The 17,168-nt window shown below is 24.2% G+C and overlaps 1 protein-coding gene across 13 annotated transcripts in view; it reads left to right on the top strand.

Annotated features, from left to right (window-relative positions):
- The window catches only part of LOC122508409 (latrophilin Cirl-like), a 664,372-nt gene that overhangs the window by 222,559 nt on the left and 424,645 nt on the right, over window positions 1-17,168 (top strand). For 5 of the 13 annotated variants that reach the window (XM_043621719.1, XM_043621727.1, XM_043621728.1 and 2 more), the window contains exon 1: window positions 12,444-13,292. The exons of 5 other annotated variants lie outside the window; for them this stretch is intronic. The gene's annotated coding sequence lies outside the window, so the exon portion shown is untranslated. Of the gene's footprint in view, window positions 1-12,441; window positions 13,293-17,168 lie in introns of those variants that run through there. 3 more of the 13 variants (XM_043621732.1, XM_043621731.1, XM_043621726.1) reach the window with 2 other exon arrangements.

A 17,168-nucleotide genomic window follows, 5' to 3' on the forward strand; every position in this document is an offset into this window, starting at 1 on the left:
TGTTACTCAATATCAAAAGGAATTTTCTCAAAAATAATTCATAAAAAAAATCACTTGAATGATATTTTCTTTATAGTAAATTGAACAATATATTGTCTGTTGGAATATATATATATCTCTACGATTTTGTGCCCGGAAGGCAGTTTTCATAGATAATATGTCAGTTCTTTGAAGCTCACTGGGCTTTTTAAATTCCTTTTCCACCCCAACAACGATAACAAACTTTCTACACGATTTTGAGGATATTAATTTCAACCAGGGAAACTGTATAATATTTTGAGATTTCACTCTCTTGTTATCGTGATCATTATAATGAAGTGAATTCGAGCCACATTACAATTCTAACAAAGACTTTCACGGTCTTTCTCTCTCTCTCTCTCTCTTTCTCTTTCAAACACTCTCTCTCTGTCTATACATTATATTAGGTTTAAAGCCATATTTCCAGAAAAGTTTCATAATTCGTACAGTACGAATGACTATCAGAGAGTTTTTGTCATAAAAAAATGTGAATTACAAAAATATAATCATATAAATTAAAAAAAAAATTATATTTAAATATTAAATATGTTAAATATTAAATATAATTAACTACTAGCAACTGACTTCTCACTCACTTTTTTAAATATAAAATTAGCAATTTTAAAAATAATAGAACGTACAAATTTTTAATTCAAATTTTTTTTTTTTTTATAAAAATAAAATATGAATTGGAATATATCATTTTAATAATATTATAATTAAAATAATCATATATTCTGACATAGGAAATTCAGGGAAATGTCAGGATTTTTTTAATAAAAGTACTAAAAAAATTAAATTTTTAGAGTTCGTAAAAAAATTCTGAATTTTTGGGTATTTTTTGTTTGACTCTTAAACTATAAAATTACCACGAATTCTAATACAAAACCTTCAATTTCTCCAATTTTTGACAAAAATTTCTTTTTAAATAACTTAAATCTTGAACAACTATCATAAAATAAATAAAATATTTAATGAATAATTTTACTTAAGTATCTCAAAATTAATTCAATTTTAAAAGAGTTGCGTTTACAATTTTCATAAATAAATTAACTTCAAACGGTTTCAATTTTAAATTTGATAAAATTTTAAAGTTGAATGAATTTAATTCGAAATTTTAATGAACTTAGATTTTTGAAAAATTTTAATAATTCAAAATCTTCTAAGATTAGTTAAATTTGTCAATAAATATTTAATTAATTATTAAAAATAATGGAAGAATTTTATAGTTAAAAACATAAAAAAAATGAACTTTGAAGAAGTTACAAATGATTACAGAAATTCAATTACTTTCAAAAGTAATGAAATTCTTATCACAAAAATTTCAATTATGTTTAAAATTTACAAAAAAATCTCGGCAAAATCCCAATTATTATCTTTATAAATAAAAAAATTCTTCATAATTCAATTATTTTCAAAAATTATCCTCATTTCAATGATTTCCATTATCTATTATATTTTAATAAAATTACTCAAAAGAATTCAATTATTTAAAAACAATTTTAATAAAATTGTACTCAAACATTTAATTATTTAAATAAATAATAAAAATTTTACAGAAATTCAAATATTTACAAATTTTTTATAAATTTCTTCTCAATAATTCAATTATTTTCAGAAATAATAAAACTCATCGCAGAATTACAATTTTTTTTTATACAATTTTAATCCAATTCCTTAAAAAATTCGTGAAAAGTATTCAATTATTTAAAAATTTGTTAATAAAATTCTGTATAAGAATTAAATTTTAAGAAACATTCAATTATTCAATAAATAATTTACTTTTGTATTTAAATATTTGAATTCTCGTAGAATTTTCTAATAAAAATTGATTTGAAAATGAATTTTAATTTGAATTTTAGATAATAATAGAATAAGAAAATAATTTTTGAGATAAGTTACAGTAACTAATTAAATATTTAATTATTATTATTTTTTCCATAGGAATTAAGATTTTTAAAAATGTCAAATTCAAACCTTTTTGAAATTAAATAACTTTAAAAATATTTTTTATAATAATTAAAGATGTTCGGAAGATGAAATAATTTTTTTTATATTATAAGAATATTATTATTGTAACTTCTTCAAAATTATTATTGTGATTCTTCAAAATTATTTTCATATTCAATTATTATCTAAAATTTTAACTAAAATTCATTTTTAAATCAATTTTTTATTAGAAGATTCTACGAGAATTCAATTATTTAAATACCAAACGTAAATTATTTATTGAATAATTAAATGTTTCTTAAAATTTAATTCTTATAAAAATTTTTATTACCAAATTTTTAAATAATTGAATTCTTTTTACGAATTTTAATCCAAGAATAATTACAATTTTCGAGGAATTCAATTAAAATTGTATTAAAATTTAAAAATAATTGAAATTCTGCGATGAGTTTTATTATTCATGAAAATAATCGAATTATTGAGAAGAAACTTATAAAAAATTGGTAAATAATTGAATTCGTGTAAAATTTTTATTATTTATGAAAATAATAAAATGTTTGCGTACAATTTTATTAAAAAATTTTTTAAATAATTGATTTCTTTTGGGTAGATTAATTGATTAAAATAGTAAAGATATTGTAAATTATTGAAATTGAGGAAAATTTTTGAGAATAATTGAATTTGGAAGAGGAATTTTGTTATTTATAAAGATAATTGGAATTTTGACGAGATTTTTTTTTCAATTTTGAACATACCTTAATTGAATTTTGTGATAAGAATTTTATTACTTTTGAAAGTAGTAGAATTTCTGCAATTATTTGTAACTTCTTTAAAATTCAATTTTTTTATGTGTTTTTAACTAAAATTCTTCTATAAATCCATTATTTTTAATAATTAATTAATTAATTAAATATATATTGAAATTTTAACTAATTTGAACAAATTAGTTAAAGAATAAGTTCTTCTTAAAGAAAAATTTGAATTAATTAAATTTTTCAAAAATCTAAGTTTTTTAAAATTGCTAATTTCATTAAAAATTTTATTCGAAAAAGTGAGTAAAAAATTAGCCGCACGCAAATTGTTGCTTGTATTAAATAAATAATATATTATTAAATAAATAATATAATATTAAATAAATAATATAATATTAAATATTAAATAAATATTATATATGACATTAAATATTAAATATAATGTTAAATAATAAATAAAATAGTAACAACAGAGAACAATTTATCGAATTTATATATAGTTTTTGAAAATATACAACAGTTTATTGGACTTTTTAAAAAGGCGTCTTGGATTTTGTCCGAGTTTCCGCGGCTCTTGATGTTTTTTTTTCTCCTCTCTCTCTCTCTCTTTTTTTTTTTTTTTTCTTTTATCGGTGAGAAATATTCGCGCGAAAGATTCACGATCGTTGAGCGTGCACGATGTCGAAGAAGTCGTTAAATGACCTACTCGTTGGCTGCCTTGCTGTCAACCGAGTTATGCCCTTGCCATCTGCGGACGACTACCGGTTCTATATCGTGCGGAAATGGCATATAGACTACTCTTCTTATATGGATCCTCCTCCATTGACGATCTTTGTCGTTTAAGGAGCCATTTTTTATCGACAATGAATTTTCCTTCCGTGCAACGACAACGACGAAGTCCAACACTCACACACACACATATTTAAACATAGACAAGCAAAATCGTCGGCTTCTCGATTTTCAAACGAGAATTCTAAACGTCGCGCCTTGCACTTATATACTCAATATGCCAATAAATGGCACATTTCTTATTCCTATTCTCTGTGATAAATTGACGCCTCTCTTTTTTTTTATAGTCGCTTAGTTTTCTGATGCTTCAAATCTTTTCCTCTTTTGTTAATTGTGTTTTCTTGTACTTATTCAATTTTTTCTTCAATTCCCAAAAAAAAATTATTCATGTGTTTCTTTCCTAAACGTAAAATAAATATAAGTAATTATTTTACCATTTTTTGTTTTTTTTCGGTTTATTTTTTTTATTTCAAAAAATGATTATTAATGAGATTCTTTCCTAACACACAAAATACATGTAACTATAATTATTTAATCACCAATTTTAATTAACTAATAATAAACAAATATTTATTTGTGTGTCGAACAATTTTTGTTTAAATCGAAAAATGTATATTTGAACCAATGTATTTTAATTTTAATCATTCAATTTTTTATTTGAATCAAATTCTAATTAAATAATTCAAAAGGGAATTATTATATTTAATTAGCAATTATTTGTTACGAATAATTATTTAGCTACTTATTTAAAAAAAACAATTGTTATTTGAATAAAGTAAAGAGTAATAATTAAACGGATAATTTTTCCGTTTTAATCAAATACCACTTTAATGTTAAATAAATATTTATCTGTATCAAATAATTGCTAATTAAATAAAATAATTCCATTTTTAATTAATTAACTTGGTTCAAATAAAAAATTTTGAATTACTTAAATAAAAAGTTGAATGATTCCAATTTTTAAAAAATTGATGAAAATATATACTCTATTTGATTTATACAGAAATTATTCAATTAACAATTACTTGATACAAATAAACATTTATTTAAAACAATTTCTTTTTTATCTGTATAAATCAAATTATTAACTGAAATAAAGTAATAAGTGTTTTTATTTCAAGTACAATTTAATTTATTCAAATAAAAATAAAATAAATACAAATAAATAGATACGAATAAAATAAAAATCAATAGATAGAAATAAATATTTGTTTAATTAAAACAAATAAATATTCGGTAATAAATAATTTTTTTCAATTGTCGAGTAGTCGATTATTATTTTTATCAAGTAAATTTTTGCTTTTCTCTGAGCTAAAAAAACAATTTTAACCAAGCTCAACACATCAATATTGTTCTTTATTTTATAAAAAAAAACATTTTCTTTTTTCACTTTTCAACTTAAGTGACAAAAAATAATTTCTCCTTACTTAAAAAAAAAAATTTCACTTAAAAATGGTTGAAATAGCTGCTGTAAAAAGGGCAAAATCCAAGTTTTTAAGCAACGTCACGTTCTGAAAACAGATTTTAAAAGAATATGAAGCACTTCAAACAGTGTACATATATGTATAGAACACAAACTTTAGAATCGTTTCTAAAAATCTTTTATAACACATACAAGCAAAAAAAAAAAAACTTCTTGCTTGTAAAATTTTTGCTTCTAGATAACATTATTTTTTAAGCACCCAAAAGATATTATTTTAAACATCAAACTTTTTTTTCTGTTTTAAAAATTTAAAACTAAATTTTTCACAAATCAAAATTTATTCCCAATTTTTGCTATTAATTATTCTTATTTGTCGAAAGGAAAAGAAAAAAATTTCCTTCTTTAAACTTCTTCAGTATATTCTTATAGAAACAAGTTCTCCCGCAACTGACGTAAGACCATTGCAAAATGTAGTTTGCCAGAAATGGCTAACGACGTCAAAATATTATTGAAGGAGACAGCAAATTGCATCGTTTTTATAATGGAAGAAGACATTTCAAAATGAGAATGTCGCTAAGACAGGAAAAAGTGGAACATTTTAATATTTCATCAAAATGCATTTTTTTTTTTTTTTATTTTTTAATATGCAAATGAGAAAAATGTCATTTCGTGGACAATTTTTTTTTTTTGAAACTTATTACACCTGTTGAATATTCTTTTCTTTGTTTCACTTGTTTTTGTAAGGAGAGAAAAGATAAGGGAACTTATTTGTTAATGGTATAAAACGATTTACAAATTTTATGAGAGGGATAAATTTAATTAAATAACATTCCTGTTCATTACACGCTGCTATAAGGTCATTAGAGAGATCTCTTTCAGCTATTTTAATCAAGGATGTCTATCAGACTGGTTTCAATTTTTTTTTTATCTTCTTTCATTTTTTTTTTTTTTTTTTTTTTTTTTTGTTTCCCAAATGAGTCAACACAATGCTGTTTCACTTGGAATATATATTATAAATTAGCCTTCCTTGGAATTTTGTTTCACCGCCCACCGGAAAGATGCAAAGCCTCAAGAATTTAAGCAATGATGCTGGGCTGTCAGTTGTGGTCAAAACATTAAATTTATATAATATTAACATTGGTTTTCTTTATAACTTTCTCTCTCACCTTTTGCTATTATATTCCAATTCGAGGAATTGCTCCCACCTTTTTTGTATAGTGTTTTCTTTTTTGAAATTTAAATACTAATTTAGTTTCGCGATTTTTTTCTTATTTCTTAACATTTAATTTAATTTTAATATTTTGAACTTCGATATTCAACTTAATAGGGAACTATTATTAATTCGCGCGCTGCTAACTTCTTACTACCTTTTTAAAATAAAATTAGCAATTTTGAAAATAATAGAATTTAAAAATTTTCTAATTTAAATGTTTGTTGAAAACACTAAAAAAATTCAATTTTGGAGAAATTACAAATAATTGCAGAAATTCAATTATTTTCAAAAAAAATAAAATTCTTATAAAATTCAACCATGTTGAAAATTTTTAAAAACTTCTCGTAAAAATCCCAATTATATTTATAAATAACAAAATTCTTCTCGAAGGTTCAATTATTTTCATAAACGTCAAAAAAATTATTGTCCTAATTTTAATAATTTTCAAAAAATTTTCTAATTTCAATGATTTTCAATATTTACTATTTCAATAAAATTTCCCAAAAAGAATTCTAATTTTAATTAATATTTTACTAAAATTTCACAAAACAATTCTATTCTTAAAAAAAAATGTTAAAAAATTCCTCTCAAACATTCAATTATTATAAAAAATATTAAAATTTTTCTAAGAATTCAATTATTTTCAAAAATAATAAAATTCTTTACAAAATTTCAATTATTTCAAAAATTTTAATCACAATTCTTGTAAAGAATTCAAATTTTTAATAAGTAATTAAATTTTTTAGGGGAATTCAATTATTTTTGAAAATGTCAACAAAATTCTGAATAAAAATTCAATTATTTTCATAAATAAGAAAATTCTTCGATGGAATTCAATTATTTTCAAAGATTTAAATCAGAATTCTTTACAAGAATTCAATTATTTTTATAAATAAGTAAATTTTTTTAGGGGATTTCAATTATTTTTATAAATAATTAAATTTTTCAGGAAAATTCAATTATTTTTGAAAATGTTAACAAAATTCTTCATAAAAATTCAATTATTTTAATAAGTAAGAAAATTCTTGTGAGAAATTCAATTATTTCAAAGATTTTAATTAATTTTTTAAAAAGAATTCAATTAATTTCATAAATAATAAAATTCTTCTGAGAAATTTAATTATTTTCAAAAATAATAAAATTATTTGCAAAATTTAAATGATTTAAAAGATTTTAATCAAATTTTTTTGGCAAGAATTCAATTAATTTTCTAAATAATAACATTTTTCTGAAGATTTTAATTTTTTTTTTTTTGAATTAAAATCGATGCAAAAATTCAATTATTTCTATAAATAATGAAATTCATTGTTGGGTTTCAATTATTTTTTCATACAATTTTAAATGAATTCTGCGAAAAGTGGAATTATTTTAAAAAAATTTTATTAAAATATATTTATAAAATAAAAAATCTGATTTAAAAACAAAATTGATTTTTTCGAAAAAAATTTTAAATAAAGTAATATAATTTTCAAATAATTGCAGAAATTCAATTATTTGAAGAAAAAATAAAATTCTTCTTATAAAATTCAACTATGTTCAAAATTTAAAAAAGATTTCTCGTAAAAAACCCAATTATCTTTATAAATAACAAAATTCTTCTACAAATTTCAATTATTTTCATAAATGTAAAAAAAATTCTTGTCCTAATTTCAAATATTTTCAAAAATAAAATGCATTTTTCTAATTTTAATAATTTTCAATATCTACTATTTTAATAAAATTTCCCAAAAAGAATTCAATTATTTAAAAAAAAGTTTAATAAAATTTTATGCAAACATTTAATTATATTCATAAATAATAAAAATTTGACTGCAATTCAATTATTTTCATAAATAATAAATTTTTTTTAAGGAATTCAATTATTATTTTCATAAAAAATAATTTAAAATTCTAGAAAATAATAATTGAATTAAAATGATGGAAATAATTTTGATGAAGTTACAGTAACAAATATTTTTAAATGAATTATTCTTTTTTATTCATTTATTTTTTTTTTTTTGATAAAGATTCAATATTCGTTGTATAAAAATACAATTAAATTAAATAGTCAAATTTCCCAAGAGCAATTTTTTTTAACCATATTCACATAGAGAATAAGATAAAATTACCAAATAATTTATTTTTATAATTTTCAAAAAAATATTTTGCAGAAAAAAATAAATGACAGTTTCTGATGATTACATTAAACTCGGAATTATATATTTAACTGCGTAATGAGTGAAAATAATCGCACTCTTAAAAAAAAATACCTCACACATACAAGTGATGTTATATTCGATATGACGTGCCACCTCAAAAACACATGCACCTGTCAAAAAAACCATAATTAAATGCAATTGAGGCGAGAATAAATGTTTAAAATTTTATATATTCCAAAGCCGATTTCTATACGTTTAAAATAAAAGTTTGAAAGTAATATGCACTTATTATTTCAATTTTGTATGGTTATTTTTTTTTCTTACTTCAAAAAAAAAAGAACGAAACTTTCAAAGTACGGCAATTTTCTGTTATATACGCATATAGATATATAGATATAATACATATATATACACACGAGGCAAATTAAAGGGTGGCATGCCATAAAGGCATAAGCCACATTCTCGCGAGAAAGGAATTATTATATATATAGTGTAGAGCGAAAAAAAAAGAAATGGCTAAAAATTAAAATTTAACTACCGATCAATTCCTTTTAAACGATCCATTAATGATATTTTATTCAATGTTTTTTTTTTATATAATTAGTGAGCGGTTTTTTCTTTCTTATTATATATTCGGGGATAATTTACATATATATGTTTATTTATTGTCCTGTTAATTGAGACTGTCAATGATTTTAAACCAAGAATTTGTTCGGTAATTAAAATTATATTGAACAATTACAAAACGATGTACATGAATTGCAAATAGATATTAATTAAATACTAATTATTGGTAACTACTATTGTTTAGAACATCTATTGATTGAAACCACTTTTGTTTTGTGTCATTAATTAGAATTTCCATTATTCGCAAGTGTCGATATTTTAAATTCTGTTTTTAATGGAAAATAGTAATTGTAACTTTTATTATGCACTTTTGTTGTAAAATCTAAATTTGTTCTTAATTTCTGTTCATTTCCGTGAGAAAATTTCTTCTCGCTTCCTTATTTACTTTCTGTTCTTTTTATTTTAATGTTTTATTATTTGCTTCCTTTACTATTTGTCTGGTTATTTTATTATTTAAATATATAAAAAATGTTTATTATTTAAATATTCAAAAAAATGTTTATTATTTAAATATTCAAAAAATGTTTATTATTTAAATATTTTAAAAAATGTTTCTTTTTTAATTTGTTATTTTATTATTTATTTACTATTCCCAGGAGTAAATTTTGCAACATCCGAAGTAAAGTTTAAGAAATTTTACTAAAATTTACCTCGAAATTATATTAAGATTTACTATTTATCGAAAATAGTAAAATTCACTATACTTCTGGAAACGAGAAAAATTGACAGAAATGTCCGAAGTAGAGTCTAAGAAATTTTAATAAAATTTAGCTCGAAATTACATTAAAATTTACCATTCTCGTCGAGAATAGAAAAATTTACTTTTTCTGCGGAAATAAGAAAAATTGAAAGAAATTGTCATAAATTATAAATTTGTTTTTCCTATAAAAATAATCGGAATCCTTTTCAATGAATCGTGGTGTTTATATTTTTAAAAATATTAAAATTGGATTTATTAAAAGTATAAGTGAGACAAATTTAGTTTCTCGTAATCAGTCAATACTTGAACAGTAAACGCAATGATCTCTTGAGTGAAGATCTATTTTTAGTTTTTTTTACTGTCATTCTAAAATGATATCAACTATAGAGTAAAATTATATTTAACTAAAATCAATTATTCTCTTAAAATGAAGAGAAAATGAAAAAAATTTCACTGGAAATTCTCCGAGATTGTATTATAGTTGTATTAGGGAAAATAACTTTATCTTGTCGAGCTTTTCGTTCTCGTTTCAGTTTGTCAAAGGAATATAAATAAATAAAGAAATTTGTCACTATACTCTTTCTTTGTAACATGAATATTTTAAATTATTTTCCTTCTTAACAACGATTTGATGTTGCTATCAATATTTTTGAATTCTATTTTGAAAATTTGCCTTCTTTGAATGTTGTTTCTTTTTGTCTTTTCAATTAATCAACTTGGCTTATTAATAGTACAAGATTTGAAAGACAGAAATATCTAGTTGTCAATTTAATACATCAATATTTGGATAATAAATAATTACCTATTGAATGAAAAATTATTTTTGTCTTTTACTTGTTATTATTTTATTCATCTCTTGTTTTAAATTTAAATTCTCCTCCTCCGTTGACGAATTTATTTACATTTTTATTTTATTATTTACTTATAGAATGTAAGATTTCATTCAAAGGCGAAGTGTCACTTTCTGACATCTGAAGGAAAGTTACACGAGTTAAAAATGGCGGGAAATTTAAATTTTTTTGGTCTGTTGATAAATTTTTCTTTTTGAGAATCAAAAAATCTTTATTGTCATTGTTTTTATTTTAGTCATTTTTTAAATGGTTAAACTTGAAGATACTTGAATTTGACGTTGACTTTTAGTAAAAATCTATATTTTTTTCAGGGTTTTTAAGAATCGAAAAAACTTTATTGTCATTGTTTTCATTCCTCTACAAAGAATTACAGGGTAAAAATTTAATTTAAAAAAATTATTGAAAATTAAATTTTGAATTTCGCGCCACTACAAATTCCATAACGGTCCAACAGATGTCAGGAAGGTGCGGCTTATTGTAACAAAAATTGATGAAGAAAGAGGAGCAAGTATCATCAAGTTTCTTCACTCCCAAATTCATTAATTCTTCTTTATTTTTGCCAAAGGAAATAAATTCCTTCAAATTTGCCATCAGTTTAACCTATAGAGACCTATTAAGATCTTTTTAAAAAAATTTACTCCTTTTTTAAAAGCGGATATTGTTTGCATAGTGAATACAGGTTCATTCTTCTTTTTCCGCGTGAAAAAGAAGTTAATTTATTTTCTTATTTCCTAGAATAAGAAGTTTAGTATTTAAATTTCGCGCCACTACAAATTTCCCACTGGTCCAACAGATGTCAGGAAGGATGCTTGTATAACGAAAATTGAAGAAATAACAACTACCTTTCTTCACTCCCAAATTCATTAAATTTTCTCTTTTTTTGACAAAGGAAGTAAATTTCTTCATATTTACAACATATTACCCTAGAGTCCTGTAAGATATTTACCGATTTTCCCGATTAAATTGAATTTCGCGCCACTACAAATTTCGCAACGGTCCAAAAGATGTCAGAAAGGTTGCTTGTAACAAAAATTGATGAAGAATAAGAGGAGCAAGTATCTCATCAAGTTTCTTCACTCCCAAATTCATTAATTCTTTCTTTTTGCCAAAGGAACTAAATTCCTTCAAATTAACCATTAGTTTAACCTACAGAGTCCTGTTAAGATCTTTTTAAAAATTTTACTAGTTTCGTAAAAGTAGATTTTGTTTGTAGTAAATACTTCTTCATTTTTCTTTTTCCATGTGACAAAGAAGGGAATTTTCTATTCTTATTCCCCAGAAGAAGAAGTTTAGTATTTAAATTTCGCGCCACTACAAATTTTGCACCGGACCAACAGATGTCAGGAAGGATGCTTGTACAACGAAAATTGAAGAAAATAGAACAACTACCTTTCTTCACTTCCAAATTCATTCATTTTTCTCTCTTTTTGCCAAGGGAAGTAAATTCCTTCATATTTACAACCTATTAGCTTAGAGTCCCGTAAGATATTTTCCAATTTTCCCGATTAAATCGAATTTCGCGCCACTACAAATTTCGCAACGGTCCAACAGATGTCAGGAAGGTTGCTTGTGACAAACATTGATGAAGAAAGAGAAGTTTTAATGAATTTGGGAGTGAAGAAAGGTGGTCACCTTTCTTCACTCCCAAATTCATTAAATCTTCTCTTTCTTCATCAAAAAAAAATAAATTCCTTCAAATTTACAATCAGTTTAGCCTATTTAGAGTCTCCAGCAAGATCTTCCAGAGATTTTGAAACAATTGAAAGCAAGTTGTCGTCGTCGTAGTCTCGGAAGTTACCGCCTAGCGGTTATCATAGGAAGAGAGCAAGAGTACCAGAGAGAGATCCCCGCGAACTCCTTCAGAGTGTGTAGTAGAGTTCGCCTTCGAAACATTCGAGTAGTGATAGTGTTGGTGGGGAAGTGAGTGAGGGAGGGGGGGGGGAGAGGCTAAGGGTGCAATCCACCATGGAAGGGATAGGTAGCATGGTGCACTGTCGAGTCGATGCAAGGGCAAGAGAGACAAATGTACAGCCGGTGTGAGAGTAAGTGAGAGAGTCGAGAGAGAAAAGGGCAGAGAATAGTGGGGGGGAGAGAGAAAGAGAGAGAGAGTGGAGCCACTGGGTTCTACGCTCATCCGAATAGGTGGGGGGAATCAGGTTATGCATGGTGGGGGGAGCGACGCTCTCCCGTTCCTTTCGTCAGTTAGTTTTGCCGTTGCCTCCGTGGGGAGAGGATTGGTATTCGTGTGTGATTTTTTCTCGTGCTCCGAAATCTTCTCTTTTTTAAAATCCCCCACACACACATAATAATTCGTGAGAGATCATTCGCGCCCGCTATTCAGCGTTCGATCAAATTTTTATTTTCCCATTTAATTTTGAATTGAAAAATTTTTTTCTTCACATTCTTTGTAATTTCCAAATGTCCCAAATGTAGTCGCGCGTGTTTGACTCCCAAAATTTTGCCCACCCAAAAATTAAAAAAAAAAAGTGTTTTTAAAAAAGAAAACCTTGTGATTGTGTCGCGTGGTTTAAAGAAGTTTTAAAACTCGTGCTAGTGCTTCCTTACTGTGTTGAGTAATTACCAAAAAAAAAAAAAATCAAACAAGGACCAGGATTTAATATTTATGGATTATTCCTTGTTCTAAATCTCCCTCCTAAAACATCTACACAGTTCTTACGAAGGATTAAAGTGCAATTTTTGAAGGATTGTGAAAAAAAAATTCTAGTGGTTCTTTTTTGGATAAAAGAAAGTGATTTTTTTTTTTAAATTGTGACAAGTGTGTTTTAAGCTGTACGATGGACTTGGTGTATTTATCTGGAGTTTTTCAAATTGTAAGTAGAAGATGAATTTTTTTTTCTAAATCGGGCGTTTTAAAAAGATCCGTCGGATGATGGAGATTCAGGCTATGTGGTTGGTTGGTTGCCAGTTGTACCGCACACCTTGTATCGAAAAACAAAACTTTTATTACCCTTCTAAGTATTTTAGTTTTACAATGTGAAAGTTTTACAATGTCCGAAAATGAATTTGGATTTGCTAGTTACAATTCTTACCTGTCGGGTCCTCCTTTTTTACCTGGTGCAATCAATAGTTAATACTGGGTTTTTTTTGATAATAAATGGCGTATTCTAATTTCGAAATATCGAAATACTTTTTTCAATACAGTGCTCTTCCGTTTCGAATAACTTTATTATTAGTGCAAAGGGACTATTTTTTTATCCTCTTTGTTTGGTTCTAATCGCATTAAAAAGCAGGACAGCGGGATAATTTGTGTCGGTTCGTGGAAAATTATATACGCAGGTATATCATTATAGTCAAATAAATCATATGTCCGTTTACTAAAATGTATCATGCGTGCTTGAATATTCATGATTGGCCGTACATCCAATTCGGACGACGAACTGAAAATAGTTTTTCAATTAGTATATTAATTTAATTTATATATTTCGTAAATTTTCCTCCCGGTGGTTAAGAACCAAGAATTTTTTTATTTCTTCTTGAAAGAATTAAGTTTTCTTCGACCGTCAATTAAAATTTTGACAAAATTTGTCATAGTTTCTTGTGAATATTTTCAAAATGTTTCGTAACTATTTTAACGAAACTATTTCGGTGCATTTGCGTTGTAAATTTTGCTCTACAACAATTTTCGAAGATTAAGCTTTATATTTTTGTTGGTGTGAAAAACCTCGCTATAACTAGCGGTAAAAATTTCCAGATAAACAAACAGTACAACTTCATCGGATTTAACTTAAAATGTTTCAATTTGTATAGATGAAGAATTTTCGGTCAGTCTGTATAGAGGACAGGGGAGTCGGCGCTGCACATTTTCTATTGTAAAGTGACCTTTTTTCAATGGTAGGGCCTTGTCAGGTAGTCGGTCCACACTATCCAAGGCTATCCAAGAAACCGAATTCAATGACGTTAGTTATAGGCCTTTTAAACTTTTACCCAAAAAAGAAAAAGATTTTTTTTCCTTTTCTAAAAAATAAAACTGTTAACGATGTGTTGATTTTGAAAAACGATTTTCTTTTTCCTTATGGAAAGTATTTTTTTCGAGGGGGTGAAAAATTGTTAGTTCCAACTCTGGAAATCAAATGATTCGTGTGTGCTAAGATTTCTACTTCTGTGTCTCTCTTCTTTTCTCCGAGACGAATACGAAAAATAAATGAAAAAGCCATTTCGTCGTTTGCTCGGCAGCATCTCGAAACGAGTTTGTCTTCCAGAGCGTTTGTGTTGACTTTGTTTTTTTTTCGAGGATTTTTTTCTTTTTGATCCTTTATGTTGCGCGAAGGATACGAAGTTGTCCTGTCACAGTAAAGAAACCGTTAGGTTCGTTAACTGCGATTAGAGGAGGCGGGCGAGGAACATTGAATTTCAAATTCATCTTTATGCGTTTACTCCGATTATCCTGCCCCCTCTCTTTTCAATATATACTGAAATTAACGAGCATTTATCAAAAAAACATTTTCCAACTCGTTAGACGGGAAAATAATTCGTGTACATATAATAAAGTTGCAGAGTCAATTTTATCGGCGAGACAGTTTATATTATATTTTATCGTAACAACTCTATAAGCAAACAAAGTAATTAATGTGAATCGCTTAATCCAAAACGATATCAAGTACTTAGGAGTGTGTATAAATTGTCATAAATTAGTTATCCTTAATAGTTGAGTCGAGTAATTTCGAAAGAATTTTCCATTTATGCTCAAGTTTGAAAAGTTGTTTTTGCTTTTTTCACCTCGTAACATTTTTTCTGTCAATTTTTACTTTTCCTTTTTTCTGACTTTTTTACTTTTTCTTTTTTCTCTCTTTTTCACTTATCTTTTTTTCTGTCTCTTTTTACTTTTCCCTTTTTCTATATCTTTAAATTTTTGTCGCCTAATTTCTGTTTCGAAAAGAAATATAAAATTCCGAATATTTCTTCGCTCGTCAATTTCGATTTGGGATAAGAAAGTGTCTCCTTTCAATAAGCAGAAAATTGGATAAACGAAATTCCAACTCGAGATATGAATTATCTGTAGAATTATCAAATAGCATATATATATATATATATGAACTGAATGTTGTTCATGATTCACCATTATATTTCGATTCTCGCTTTCCAACTGTCTCTCCTCTGTCACTTTTTCTACAGGTAATAATAAATTTTTAAAATCCTTTGATTTCACACAATTCCATTTTGTCTCTCATATAGCCAAGTGTCGATTCTGTCTGCAAATTGTCACTCTTTTTTTTTATTATTAACTTGTGTCGATCATTTGACATCCAAGATTCAAATGAATTTACTTCTTATAAATTAAAATAATAGTAAACCTACTATTAAATTACTTTTTAATTAAAAATTTCAGAACAATGAACGAAATTTTTGAAAATGTTTCTATTTGACAAAAAATTGCGTTAATTTGAACCTTTAGAATTTTTGGAGTAATTTAAATTTAATAAATTGGTTTATAGAATTTTAGTTAAAAACACTAAAAAAAATTGAATTTTGGAGAAGTTACAAATAATTGCATAAATTCAATTATTTTCAAAAGTAATACAATTCTCCGAAGAAATTCAATTATGTTAAAATTTTTTTTCAAATTCTCGTAAAAATTTCAATTATCTTTAAAAATAATACAATTCTTCTCCGGAATTTAATTATTTTTAAAAGTTTTTATAAAATTCTTGTCAAAATTTTAATTATTTTCAAAAAATTTCTTCAATTCAATGACTTTCAATTTCTATTATTTTCATAAAATTCTCCAAAAGAATTCAATTATCTTTAAAAAATTATGATAAAATTCTACGAAAACATTTCATTATTTTCATAAATAATAAAAATTTCACAGAAATTCAATTATTTACAACTTTTTTACAAATAAATTTCGTCGTAATAATTCTATTATTATAAATAATCAAATTTTTCACAGGGATTCAATTATTTTTAATATAATTTTAATCGAAAATCTCGAAAAATGAAATTATTTTCAAAATTTTAAAATTTTTTGCAAAATTTCAAATATTTTCAAAAATTTTCACCAATGTAATGATTTTTGATATCTGCTATTTTAATAACATTTTACCAAAGAAATTAATTATTTTCTTAAATAATAAAAATTACACAGGAATTCAATTATTTACAAATTTTTTTTTTATAAATTTCTTTGCAATAATTCAATTATTATTTTCATAAATAAGAAAATTCTTTTTAGGAATTCAATTATTTTTAAATATAATAAATAAATATAATAAAGAATCTTCAATAAAAATTTATTTCAAAATAAATTTTAGTTAAAATTAAATTTTTAATAAAAATTTATTTCAAAATGAATTTTAGTTAAAATTTTCAATAAAAATTTATTTTAAAATGAATTTTAGTTAAAATTTTCAGTAAAACATGATTTCCAAATGAATTTTAGTTAAAATTTTTAATAAAAATTTATTTTAAAATGAATTTTAGTTAAATTTTAAATAAAAATTTATTTCAAAATGAATTTTAGTTAAAATTTTCAATAAAAATTTATTTCGAAATGAATTTTAGTTAAAATCTTCAATAAAAATTTATTTCAAAATAAATTTTAGTTAAAATTAAATTTTTAATAAAAATTTATTTCAAAATGAATTTTAGTTAAAATTCTCAATAAAAATTTATTTCAAAATAAATTTTAGTTAAAATTTTCAGTTAAAATTTATTTCAAAATGAATTTTAGTTAAAATTTTTAATAA

This window comes from Leptopilina heterotoma, unplaced genomic scaffold (genome assembly GCF_015476425.1).
Source record: "Leptopilina heterotoma isolate Lh14 unplaced genomic scaffold, ASM1547642v1 Lhet_54, whole genome shotgun sequence".
In the NCBI taxonomy this organism is placed as follows: domain Eukaryota; kingdom Metazoa; phylum Arthropoda; class Insecta; order Hymenoptera; family Figitidae; genus Leptopilina; species Leptopilina heterotoma.